Source organism: Amia ocellicauda, chromosome 22 (assembly GCF_036373705.1).
Source record: "Amia ocellicauda isolate fAmiCal2 chromosome 22, fAmiCal2.hap1, whole genome shotgun sequence".
Lineage (NCBI taxonomy): Eukaryota > Metazoa > Chordata > Actinopteri > Amiiformes > Amiidae > Amia > Amia ocellicauda.
Window position 1 is genome coordinate 2,283,297 of NC_089871.1, and position 12,695 is coordinate 2,295,991.

Below are 12,695 nucleotides of genomic sequence, written 5' to 3' on the forward strand. Positions count from 1 at the left end.
AAAACAAAGAGATCTGAAGCAATTCGTCTAGATCAGGGGTTCCCAATGTCTGGTGATGGAGGGCCAATTTCCTGAGGTTGCATGGGATGGGGGGGCTGCAGTACAAAATGAACCACCACTTTTATTTGCTATACTTTTCTGTTAGGGAACATTTATTAACTTGAATTGTTTAATTATTTTCCTGCAAGTTACATGTGAAATTTGTAACAGAAAATGTTAATGAAGTGTATAAATATCGTAAATCTTCAGAAAAGGGGTTGTTGAGGGTTGGCTTTGGGGGGCCGCACCAAACATCTTTGAGGGCAGCATTTGGCCCCTGGGCTGCACTTTGGGAACCCCTGCTCTAGATCATCTATCTGTAGTGTGGTGGTACTAGTTACACAACCTAAAGCAATTACTGTGATTGTGGAAACAGAATGCAGGGCCATACTGATCTGATTGATTTGCAATCCGCGGTGGTGTTTACGGGTCTGTTGTATTCACACTCAAGACATTTTGCATGAGCCCAAGAAGAAACCACCCTCTCCCTCTGGAGGTTCATATGGGCTGTGTTTGACTGTGACGAGCTGCTGTATCCCTGCTGTTATGGGCATCACTTCATGCATAGGCGTAGGTTTAGGGGGGGACGCGGCCCCCCATGTTGAGAGAACGTTAAATTGTCCCCCCAATATTATCTGCTTGGCTCCAGAGGCGCAGTGGTGGCATCGCATTATTCTGAAACCAACTCCTCTTCCAGGAAAGCTACGCCCACACAGGATTAGAAACGCTTGCATTGGTCATTGATTAATTGTCAATCCGATTGTATGCAGCCAGTTACTTTGCAGGAAATACTTGTCAATGTTTTTTTTTTTTGTGGCCAATCGCCTTGCTCATTTATAAAAGTAGGGCGGGAGAAATAAAAAACGGAGTGAGCAAATGTGTCGGTGTGTTAATATCGGAGAGTTGGCGCTGATAGTGAGTAGTTTTGAGGTTGTTAATCAGGAGATGTAACCGCTTATAGAGGCAGTCAAAGAAAGCGTTTTCTTCCATCTTTAAACACACGGTCTGAATATTCCTGTCTGATGACAACTGTCTTATTGATGTTGTCTTTGCATTTGACACTTTATTGTATAAAACTTGCAAGCCTTCAGGAGTACTGCATCTGGAATTATTTGCTGAAAGAAAAATCTATTGAATAACCCAATTGTTGATTTTTAAGGTGACACTACACGTGCCAATAAATGCTTTTTATTTAATCCTGATTTTGAATTGTTCTGTCAGTTCCTATTCTTAGACACAGGCCCCCACAAGGTACAGTGATATGGTACAGGACACTGTGCTTTGCAAACCCTATTCTCTGAATAGGACTTAATAATAATAATAATTGTCCGGCCCAGTACGGCATGGCCCGGACACTGAAGCCAGTGGAATCAAGGCATCCGCGTGTATCCGTATTGCATGTGTGACGTCACAGGAGGGTGTATTTACCACAGATGAACCCGTCTGACCGCACAGACTTCTGTCACAGTTCAACAGGGCAGGCTCTCGTTTGGTTGTACTAAGAAGTCCGCAATGTGCCCCGGTTATGAAAGTTTTACAAACGGCAAAGTCTATGGATTTGGGGAAGAATCTGGTCCGGGGCCTGGACCCAGTGCCAGGATCACAGAAAAAGGTACAGTATAATGCTTCAGGAAGTGTGACCAGAACCAGTCAGCCAGTACCTGACAGGCTCTACAACGATGTCAACTGAGAAACTTGGAATCATGGCAGAGATCGATTACTAGCAATAGAAAAAACAGTGGGTTAAGTCTTAACGACTGAATCAAATACAGATTTCTCACAACAGAATTGTGTACACAACAGATACTTGACCATGTGTATTACAAGGACACAGTTGTGCCCAAGTGAAAGCAGATGTAAAGCTTTGTAAATGCAGGAGTGTAATGTTTCATAGGAAAGCGAAACATGGTCCATATGTATGGAGTCAAGTTTTTTGAAAAGGCAAAATGAAAAAGTCCTCTTGATATGTGAAGTTATTCACGGTACGTTTTGTTTTGTTTCTTGGGGGTGAGAACCTGATTAGTTATTAGGTTTGCAGTTCTAATCCAAAACTAAATGTAGGGATTCATTTGCAAATAAAACTAAAGCCTATGAAGATGATAAATGTTTTAACATTAGTCATGTTAGCAGGTTGCCATTCACTCTCAGACACCCACAGTACCCTGAGCAGAGGCTGGATTACCTGAGACTTGGTCCTGAAGGCAAACACTCCCTGCTTCCGGAAGGAGAGCCTCAGACACCTTCTTTGGGACGATGGTGCAGGTTCTCTGCCACTTGAACATCCTCCTGAGAGGGCTGGGCGAGGAGACTCCAAGCCGAGAGCAGGGCTGGAGAGCGTGTCTTCCGGGAGGCAGAGGTGGAGAGTCTCCAAAGCCAACATAAGAGAATTAAGAAGATAAAAAAGAATACAGTCATATCAGAGACATATGTGGTCTGCTCTTTAAATTATATGATGTTGCTTTTCACATCGATCTCAGATGTTGTGGATTATACACCACATGCTCTACACTAAAGGTCACTAGATGTTTTTTTGCTCATCTTTAGACAGTTCAGATTGCTTTAGAAGGCTATGCAAAGAACTTATGTTGGTAAGATACAAGGAGTAAGACAGGATTTATTATAATACTATAACCCCACTGACAAATGACAAACAGTGTCCTAAACTCAGACTCACCAGAGCTGCTAAGTTCTTCAGATGAGGTCTCCAGTGTGTCGTCCAGCTCTGCTTTACCGCCGGCCTCCATCGTCACCTGGAGGAGAATCGCACATCAAACCCAGCACAGGGAGGAAGGCATGAGTTCACACAGAACCAGCTGGAATTGAGGTTTATATTGACTCTGAAAGTGGGAGTCTCCAGTGTTTATGAGCATATGTGCATTAGCAAAACACAACTTATAGGTCGCACAGTCCTTCCAGTTTGATCTCAAAGAAAGACCTCCGGAACATACCAGTAGACGATGATACGAGTAAGGAGTGAATAAAATGTCTTTCACATCACTGTTTAAATCAAAAAGAAACGAATTCTGGATTTCCCAATCACAGACAGAAAGCATTATTCGAGTGGCGATGATCATTACATCAAATTAATCTAATCTTCAACTCTAATTAAGGTTGTACAAAAGACATGTCAATGTCAAAATCTGTATGGATAGACTACAGACATTTAACATGTATTCCCCTGAGGGCTCAAGTGAAACTGAAACATCTTGGAATCGATTTCTTACCGTCCACACCACCGTGTGCCACTTGAGGACCTCTCTCCTCAGTAACCAGGAACACACAGCTACGGAAAGAAAGGTCTCGTCACTAGAAGGTGAGGCTGCTTGAGACAGCACGCGTGTTATTCTGTGCTCTACTCTACTGTTTAGAGTCTGAAGACAAATAAAACCCACAGACATGTCAAAATAGCGCCGGTCCCTGGCAGCAGTCTGAGCAGGTTGCGAGAGGAGACGCAGAGCCAAGAGTAGCCCCGGACAGCATGTGGACACTTACCTACTTGGGTGACCATTGCAGTGCGTCTCTGGCTGCCCTGCTTCCTGCTGCGGTAATGCCTCCAGCACCACTGGATGCAGGCCGCTTGGCGGGAGAGAGCTCAGCCCCACTCGGCTTCCAGTAGCTTCAGCTGTGGAAGAGGAAGAGGAAGGCTTGAACCTGGATCTCAAAACATGCCACCCTTGCAGAGGGACTCCCAGACGCCTGCATAGGCAGCCTGGCCACACTGGTCACTTCCTGTCAGCCCTCTGGCCTTGATCGTTTCAAAAAGCATTTTAAGCTACCCACTTCAGTTTGCTTACCATGGCATGAGTGATGAAGACTTTGGTGTTCCCGCAGTGCACCAGCGAACGGCAGGGCTGGTGGTTATGGAGGACCAAGGCAGAGACGGGGGTCGGGCAGGGCAATGTAAAGAATGTCACTGACTGCGGGGCCCAGGGTGTCCTTGACCGACTCTGACCCTAAGACAGGGAAGGGCATTAATAAAGTATCAGAACAAATTGATTAACTAGTAGAAAACAAAGCAATTCCTGATGGTAGCAAATGCTCTAGTAACTTTGGCACTCACAGAACAGCATTTCTGTATCATATTCCCTAAAGTGTCCAAAGCTAACACTTTGTGAGCGGTTACCTACAACTGACTATTTAATTTCTGCTGACATAACAAGCATAATAAAAATGCCCGGCCAGGAGACATCTATCACACAAACTGCTTCCTGACAGTTTACCAATGTAAGGAGTAAGACATTATTATAATAAATCCAAACCCCACTGACAAATGACAAAGACTTACCAGAGCTGCTCAGTTGTTTAGATGAGATTCTGAAGTCGGCGATCAGACCGTACCGCTTGACAATGTCTGGGTATGAAATCCTGGAAACAAAGAGAATATTTCAGTGCAAATCAGATCTCTGTAAAAAAAAATTAAGGCTTTGGATATGTCTTGTGAATAAGTATAGATGAGTTAATATAGTGAATATCTATGAAAAGCCAAACAGGAAATAAAATAAGCATGTTTTGGAACAGCCCAGAGTGGGTGGCAGAGTTAAACCCTCTGACACCAGCAGCTGGTTCATTGATGACAGCCTGACAGTTTGTCTACCGATTGAAAATAAACCACTAAACCACACGTGTGCAGCTGTAAGAACATCTAATTATCCCTTGATGCCCTCCTGAAAAAATACCATGGACAAGCCCGAGGTGAGCACTGAGAGGAGACATTTACAGCGCACTGTCACATACTGGATATCAGTGTAACCAGGCTTCATTAACATTTTTATCTCTACAGTGGCTCCTGGAGGTGTGGATGTTCTAGAACTGAAGTAATCAATCAATCAATTTATATTTGTATAGCGCCCTTTGCAGGGTAGCCACAGATCGCTTTACAGACTGGTAAACATACAACAAACATACAGCAGAATAAAATATATAAACAATACAATAAAGTAAAATAAAAATAGACCTTTAAACAGTTCACATGATCTAAAATAAAGTAACTATCTGTGGCATATGCAGTGGGGGAAAAAAGTATTTGATCCCCTGCTGATTTTGTACGTTTGCCCACTGACAAAGAAATGATCAGTCTATAATTTTAATGGTAGGTGTATTTTAACAGTGAGAGACAGAATAACAACAAAAAAATCCAGAAAAATGCATTTCAAAAAAGTTATAAAATTGATTTGCATGTTAATGAGTGAAATAAGTATTTGACCCCTTCGACTTAGTACTTGGTGGCAAAACCCTTGTTGGCAATCACAGAGGTCAGACGTTTCTTGTAGTTGGCCACCAGTTTTGCACACATCTCAGGAGGGATTTTGTCCCACTCCTCTTTGCAGATCCTCTCCAAGTCATTAAGGTTTCCGGGCTGACGTTTGGCAACTCGAACCTTCAGCTCCCTCCACAGATTTTCTATGGGATTAAGGTCTGAAGACTGGCTAGGCCACTCCAGGACCTTAATGTGCTTCTTCTTGAGCCACTCCTTTGTTGCCTTGGCTGTGTGTATTGGGTCATTGTCATGCTGGAATACCATCCACGACCCATTTTCAATGCCCTGGCTGAGGGAAAGAGGTTCTCACCCAAGATTTGATGGTACATGGCCCCGTCCATCCTCCCTTTGATGCGGTGCAGTTGTCCTGTCCCCTTAGCAGAAAAACACCCCCAAAGCATAATGTTTCCACCTCCATGTTTGACGGTGGGGATGGTGTTCTTGGGGTCATTCCTCCTCCTCCAAACACGGTGAGTTGAGTTGATGCCAAAGAGCTTGATTTTGGTCTCATCTGACCACAACACTTTCACCCAGTTCTCCTCTGAATCATTCAGATGTTCATTGGCAAACTTCAGACGGGCCTGTACATGTGCTTTCTTGAGCAGGGGGACCTTGCGGGCGCTGCAGGATTTCAGTCCTTCACGGCATAGTGTGTTACCAATTGTTTTTTTGGTGACTATGGTCCCAGCTGCCTTGAGATCATTAACAAGATCCTCCCGTGTAGTTCTGGGCTGATTCCTCACCGTTCTCATGATCATTGAAACTCCATGAGGTGAGATCTTGCATGGAGCCCCAGACCGAGGAAGACTGACAGTTACTTTGTGTTTCTTCCATTTGCGAATAATCGCACCAACTGTTGTCACCTTCTCACCAAGCTGCTTGGCGATGGTCTTGTAGCCCATTCCAGCCTTGTGTAGGTCTACAATCTTGTCCCTGACATCCTTGGACAGCTCTTTGGTCTTGGCCATGGTGGAGAGTTTGGAATCTGATTGATTGATTGCTTCTGTGGACAGGTGTCTTTTATACAGGTAACGAGCGTTTTTCTGGATTTTTGTTGTTGTTATTCTGTCTCTCACTGTTAAAATACACCTACCATTAAAATTATAGACTGATCATTTCTTTGTCAGTGGGCAAACGTACAAAATCAGCAGGGGATCAAATACTTTTTTCCCTCCCTGTATATAAGTAACAAGAATTATTAACAAGACAAAACCAGTTAAGAAATCTAAACAAATCTTTAGTCACCTTCCCAGATACACTGAATACACGTCTGTGGCATGCATGCATAAGCCCAGTGAAATCCAGGGACGTACCTCTTCCTTTTCAAAGATGAGTGGCTGGCAGGCTGCGTTGGGCTTAATGCACCTTATGTAGTGTGGAGTGGTGCTGTCCAGAATTTCCATCAGGCCGTCTAGTGAGTTCTGCGGAGCCACAACGCACAACACGTCACACTGACTGATCCCTCCGAACCACAGGGCAGTCACTCTTATAGTTCACATAACTATATGGGGCGAATGGCCTCCTCTCGATTGGACACTTTCTTATGTTCTTATGTTCAAATTAACGTTTTTGTTTTCAGGTAGTAGGAGCACCGATCTGGATAGAGTTAACTCTTTCTGGAGCAGATACAATTACTCGACAAAAGACATTTCAAATTTATCAAAATGATTGGTACGGACAAATCAACGTGCCCTTGACATTGGTAGGAAGTCCGTACCGCCCCCACCTATTTCTACATCGTAGGTTTCTACCAATCCCAGGGATAGCAATGTACTTATAAAAATAATATATATTCCGACCCTTATCACTGCCTTAGCACCATCTGGCGGCACTGCAGCCTTTCAGCGCCCCTTTCCAGAGTGCCTGGAGAGTACACTTCCTGAGTTTTGTAAATAAGTTTACCCTGGCATTTTATATGTAGGTTGGTGCTGGAAAGGTTAAAGTTTAGGTCTACAAAAGAGTAATTGTTTTATTTATATGATTGTGTGTGTGCAGCAAAATGTAAGTAGATGACACATTGTCACTGTTTCATCCCACACATCCTGTAATTCACAAGCTCACCACCAGAGGTCGTCATCACCTGAATACTAGAAGAACATAAGAAAGTTTACAAACGAGAGGAGGCCATTCGACCCATCGTGCTCGTTTGGTGTCCATTAATATCTAAGTGATTCAAGGATCCTATCCAGTCTATTTTTACATGTTCCCAAACTTTCAGCTTCTACCACATCGCTGGGGAGTTTGTTCCACATTGTAACTACTCTCTGTGTAAAGAATTGTCTCCGGTTTTCCGTTATGAATGCCTTGAAGCCCAATTTCCATTTGTGTCCCGGGTGCGTGTGTCCCCGGGTGCGTGTGTCCCTCACATTCCTCAGCAATCAGCCACTTTACATTCCTCGGCACCATGTGCACTTGCTCTATCTTCATTAAACAGAACTGAAGTCTGCCATGGCTTCTCAGGATGCCCGACTGACCGACCAGGACACCAAACTGCAACACCTCACAGACGCATTGAATTGTCTGCTTCAGCAGCTACAACCAAGCACAGCGTCAGCCTGTAGCACCTGTCATTGCAAACCCCACTGCTGCTGTTACTGCTGCTGCTCCTGAGGTTAATGCCCCTGCAACAGAGACACGGTTTGTACACCTCACAACTCCGGAGAAATTTGATGGCAATCCAGATAGATGTGAGGGGTTTCTATTACAATGTTCTCTGTATTTTGCCAATCAACCCTCCACCTTCCCAGACAATGCAGCAAGAATCACCTTCATCATCACCCTCCTGACCGGGAAAGCTTTGCAATGGGCGTCTGCAGTATGGAATCAGCGAGGTGCTGTCACATGCTCCCTGAGGGTCTTCCTGTCCCATTTCAAGGAATATAAATAGTCAAACAATAAAAAGCAGTAATATTATTGCACAACCCTGTAATTTATAATGTTTAATCTCCTTATTACTTAGAGTTCAGTTCTTTGATGGCACTCAAATTGTTCAGGAATCTGGAGGTGCATGTCTTAAGAGACCGATAGCGCCTTCCAGATGGCAACAGAGTAAAGAGGTGGTTGCTGGGGTGGAAAGAGTCCTTTATTATGTTTCTGGCCCGACATAAACATCTGGTTTTGTAAATGTCCAACAGTGAGCCGGTGATTTTCTGTGCTGAATTGTTGACTCCCTGCAGAGCTTTTTTCTCTGCCACAGTGCAACCAGCATACCACACCAGGATGCCGTAAGTTAGTATGCTTTCGACAGAGCAGTGGTAAAAGTTAACAAGCAGCTGCTGGGACAGATTGATTTTCCTCAATGTCCTCAGGAAGTACAGCCGCTGTTGTGGCTTCTTCACCAAGGATGTTGTGTTTACAGTCCATGTGAGTTCCCGGGAGATGTGTGTACCAAGAAATTTAAAGGTGGTCACCCTCTCCACCATTTCTCCTCCAATATACAGAGGGACAGGTTCCTCCTTCTGTTTTCTGAAATTAATAACGAGCTCCTTTGACTTGGAGGTGTTTAGTGCCAGATTGTTATTGATGCACCATTTTGAAAATTCAGCAACCTCTTCCCTGTAGGCAGACTCATCCCCATTTAGTATTAGCCCCACCACAGTGGTGTCATCTGCAAACTTAATTATTGTATTTGTGCTATGAGTTTGTGTACAGTCATGAGTTTAGAGTGAATAGAGGAGAGGACTCAGCACGCAACCTTGTGGAGCTCCAGTGCTGAGTGTCAGAGTGGAGGAGTAATGGTTCCCCAGCCTGACAGTCTGTGTTCGGTTGGTTAAAAAGTCCTTAATCCATATGCATATCTAGTCACTGACACCCAGGTTGAGCAATTTGATTACCATTCTGCTGGGGATGATTGTATTAAATGCAGAACTGAAGTCCACAAACAGCATCCTCACAGATGTTCCCGGGTGCTCCAAATGATTCATCGCAGTGATTATGCCCTCCAATTTTGTACCCTGGCTGCAGGCAGCGGGTGGAATGATAGTGCCCTGCTGGTCGCATTCAGAAGGTGACTGCATGCAGAAATACAGTTGGAACTAGCCTTGGTTTGGAGGAAATAATACAAATGACTGTTCGTCTGAATCATCTCATCCGGGCCACAAAGATATGTCCTACCACCTTTCCTCCTCAGTCCAACAAGTTCCCGCAACCTCCACAGTCCAGCCCAGACCAGGACTAGTGGATGCAACTGGGGCGTACTCATTTAACGGCCACGGAATGACAGAGGAGAGTTAACCTATTTCTGTGCTTGTATTGTGGTCATGAGACTCAGGGTCTGCTGGCAATTTCATTCACCGAACAACTGTAAAGCAACTGGGCATTCCACTCAAAGTAAAGGCAGTTAACAATCAACCCCTAGGTTCCAGCCGTGTTTCTTATCGAACCAAAACCCTAACCATGCAAATTGACATCCTCCATCAGGAAGAAATGTTCCTCCTTGTTATTGATTCCCCGGTGCTGAGGTCTTTTTCAGACTTCCGTGGTTAACTTGCCACAATCTGACCATTTCCTGGGCCAATAGCATCATCATCAAATGGGGGTCAAACTGCTTTTCTCTGTCTATCCTGTGTGGAGCCACCCACGTCAAAAGACCCCTTCTGTCCACGCCTCCCATTGTTCCCTCTGAATACCGCAATCTGGCAGCAGTGTTCAACAGAGCCGAAGCATCTTGTCTGCCTCCACATGGACTGGGAGACTGTGCCATTGAGCTGTTACCAGGAACGGCTCCTCCCAGAGGATGCATTTACCATCTCTTCGTCCCCGAGTCCCAGGCAATGGACAGCTATATAGAGGACGCATTGAAACTGGGAATCATTCAGCCGTCTACATCACCAGCCGCTGCCAGTTTCTTCTTCATATCGAAAAAATATGGAGTCCATGCATTGACTATTGCGGTCTAAATGACATCACTGTGAAATACAGAGATCCTCTTCCTCTAGTGCCAGCTGCTCTGGAACAAGTCCGTGGAGCTCGCTTTTTTACAAAGTTGGACCTGCGCAGTGCTTACAACCTGATCCGAGTATGGAAGGGGGATGAGTGGAAGACTGTTTTCCTGACCAGCAGTGGACAGTATGAATATCTTGTCATGCCTTTTGGTTTGGCCAATGCCCCGTCAGTTTTCCAGGCATTTCTCAATAACATCCTGTGAAATTAACTGAACCTCTTTGTGAATGTATACATCGATGATATTCTTATTATCTCCCCTACCTTGTCCTCTAATTTCTCTCATGTTCGCCAGGTTCTGCACAGCCTCCTTGAAAATGGACTGTACGTGAAGACTGAAAAATGTGAGTTCCACCGTGAGCGGTTTGGCTTTTTGGGATATGTCATTGACGCCGAGGGAGTGCATATGGACCTCCATAAGGTGAAGGCTGTCACGGACTGGCCTCAGCCCTGAACTGTTAAAGAGCTGCAAAGATTCTTGGGATTTGCCAACTTCAATCGGCATTTCATAAGTAACTTCAGCTCTGTTGCTGCTCCGTTAACCTCTCTTAAGTGTTCCGCCCGCAGTCTCGCTTGGACCGTTGCTGCTTCTACTGCTTTTGCACTGCTCAAGACCCTCTTCACCATGGCTCCCATCCTGAAGCATCCAGATCCCTCGCTTCCCTTTGTCATGGAAGTGGACACCTCAGAGTCCGGGGATGGGGCTGTCCTATTGCAACGTCACGTACAACCACAAAAACTCTTTCCTTGTGCATTGTTTTCTAGGAAACTCTCCTCTGCCGAAATAAACTATGACATTGGGAACTGTTGGCTGTCAACCTGGTGTTTGAAAAGTGGTGCCACTGGCTAGAAGGTGCTCATCATCCTTTTCTGGTACTTACAGACCACTGCAACCTGGGGTACATATGCTCAGCAAAACGGCTTTACCCCTAATAGGCACGCTGGGCACTCTTCACACGTTTTGATTCCACCCTTACCTACCGCCCGGGCTCCAAGAACACCAAGGCGGATGTGTTATCCAGGTTGTATGATGCTAACACTATTCATATTCCCACAGACCCGAAACTTTCCCCTGCGTGTGTTGTGGCTCCTATTAGATGGGACATCATGACCCCAATCCAGCAGGCACTGTCCAAGATCCAGTGCCTACCAACTGCCCCTCACATCTGACCTATGTCCCTGCTTTGGTGCATTCCCAACTGATGCACTGGTTCCATTCTTCTCCCGCCTCTGGACACCCTGGTGTTCATCGGACCATATCCTTAATCCAGAGGAAGTTCTGGTGGCCAGCACTGTCACAGGAGGTGGCTCATTTTGTGACGGTGTGTCAGACGTGTGCAGAATCCAAAACACCCCGGCAACTACCTGCAGGTCAACTGGAACCTCTCTCAACACCACAGTGACACTGGGCCCATATTGCCATTGACTTCGTCAACGACCTTCCCAAGTCCCAACGTTACACCACTATCCTTGTGGCTGTGGATCACTTTTCTAAGGCATTCCGGTTTATTCCATTGAAGGGACTTCCCACTGCCCTGGAGACTGCAGAGTTCCTCTTCAACTAGGTCTTTCATGTTTATGGGATACCGGAGGATATCATCACGGATCAGGGTCCACAGTTCACCTCACGGGTCTGGTCTGCCCTCATGAAGTCACTCCAAATTAACATCAGTCTCGTGGCAGGATATCATCCACAATCCAACAGACAGACGGAGAGACTGAATCAGGAGATCAGCAGGTTCCTTTTGGTAATACTGCAGCACCTCTCAACTGGAGTCGATTCTTGCTGTGGGCCGAATATGCACAGAACTCCCTCACCAGCTCCTCAACTTGCCTAACCCCTTCCAGTGCGTCCTGGGATATCAACCTCCCCTGTTTCCAGGTTCAGGGGAGATGCACCAAGTTCCTGCGTGCTGATGACTGGTTGCACTGAAGCGATGAGGTTTGGCAGGCTGCACACACCCATCTCCAACAGGCTGTTCACTGTCAGAAGGTCCAGGCGGATCGCCGGCATCGGCCTGCTCCCTTATATATCTTCCTGGACAGGAGGTGTGGCTCACTACCAGGGACATCTGTCTCTGTCTCCCCTGTAGGAAACTCAGTCCTTGGTTCATCGGGCCCTTCAAAATCCTTCGTCAACCCCATTGCCTACTGCTTGCAGCTGCCTCCCACATATTGCATCTCACCGACATTCCACCTTCTCCCTGCTGAAGCCTGTCGTGCCCAGTCCTTATCTGCATTCCGTCCCTTCTGCCTCTCCTATAGTGCCTCCCCCACCTCCGTTGCTGCTAGACAACAGTCCCGTCTACACAGTCCAGACTCTCCTTTGCTCCTGTCAACAGACCGGTCTCCAGTATCTGGTAGACTGCGACGGGTATGTTCCTGAGGAGCAGTCTTGGGTCCCTGCCTCAGCTATCTTGGATCCCTCCTTACTCCATGACTTCCACCGCGATCATCC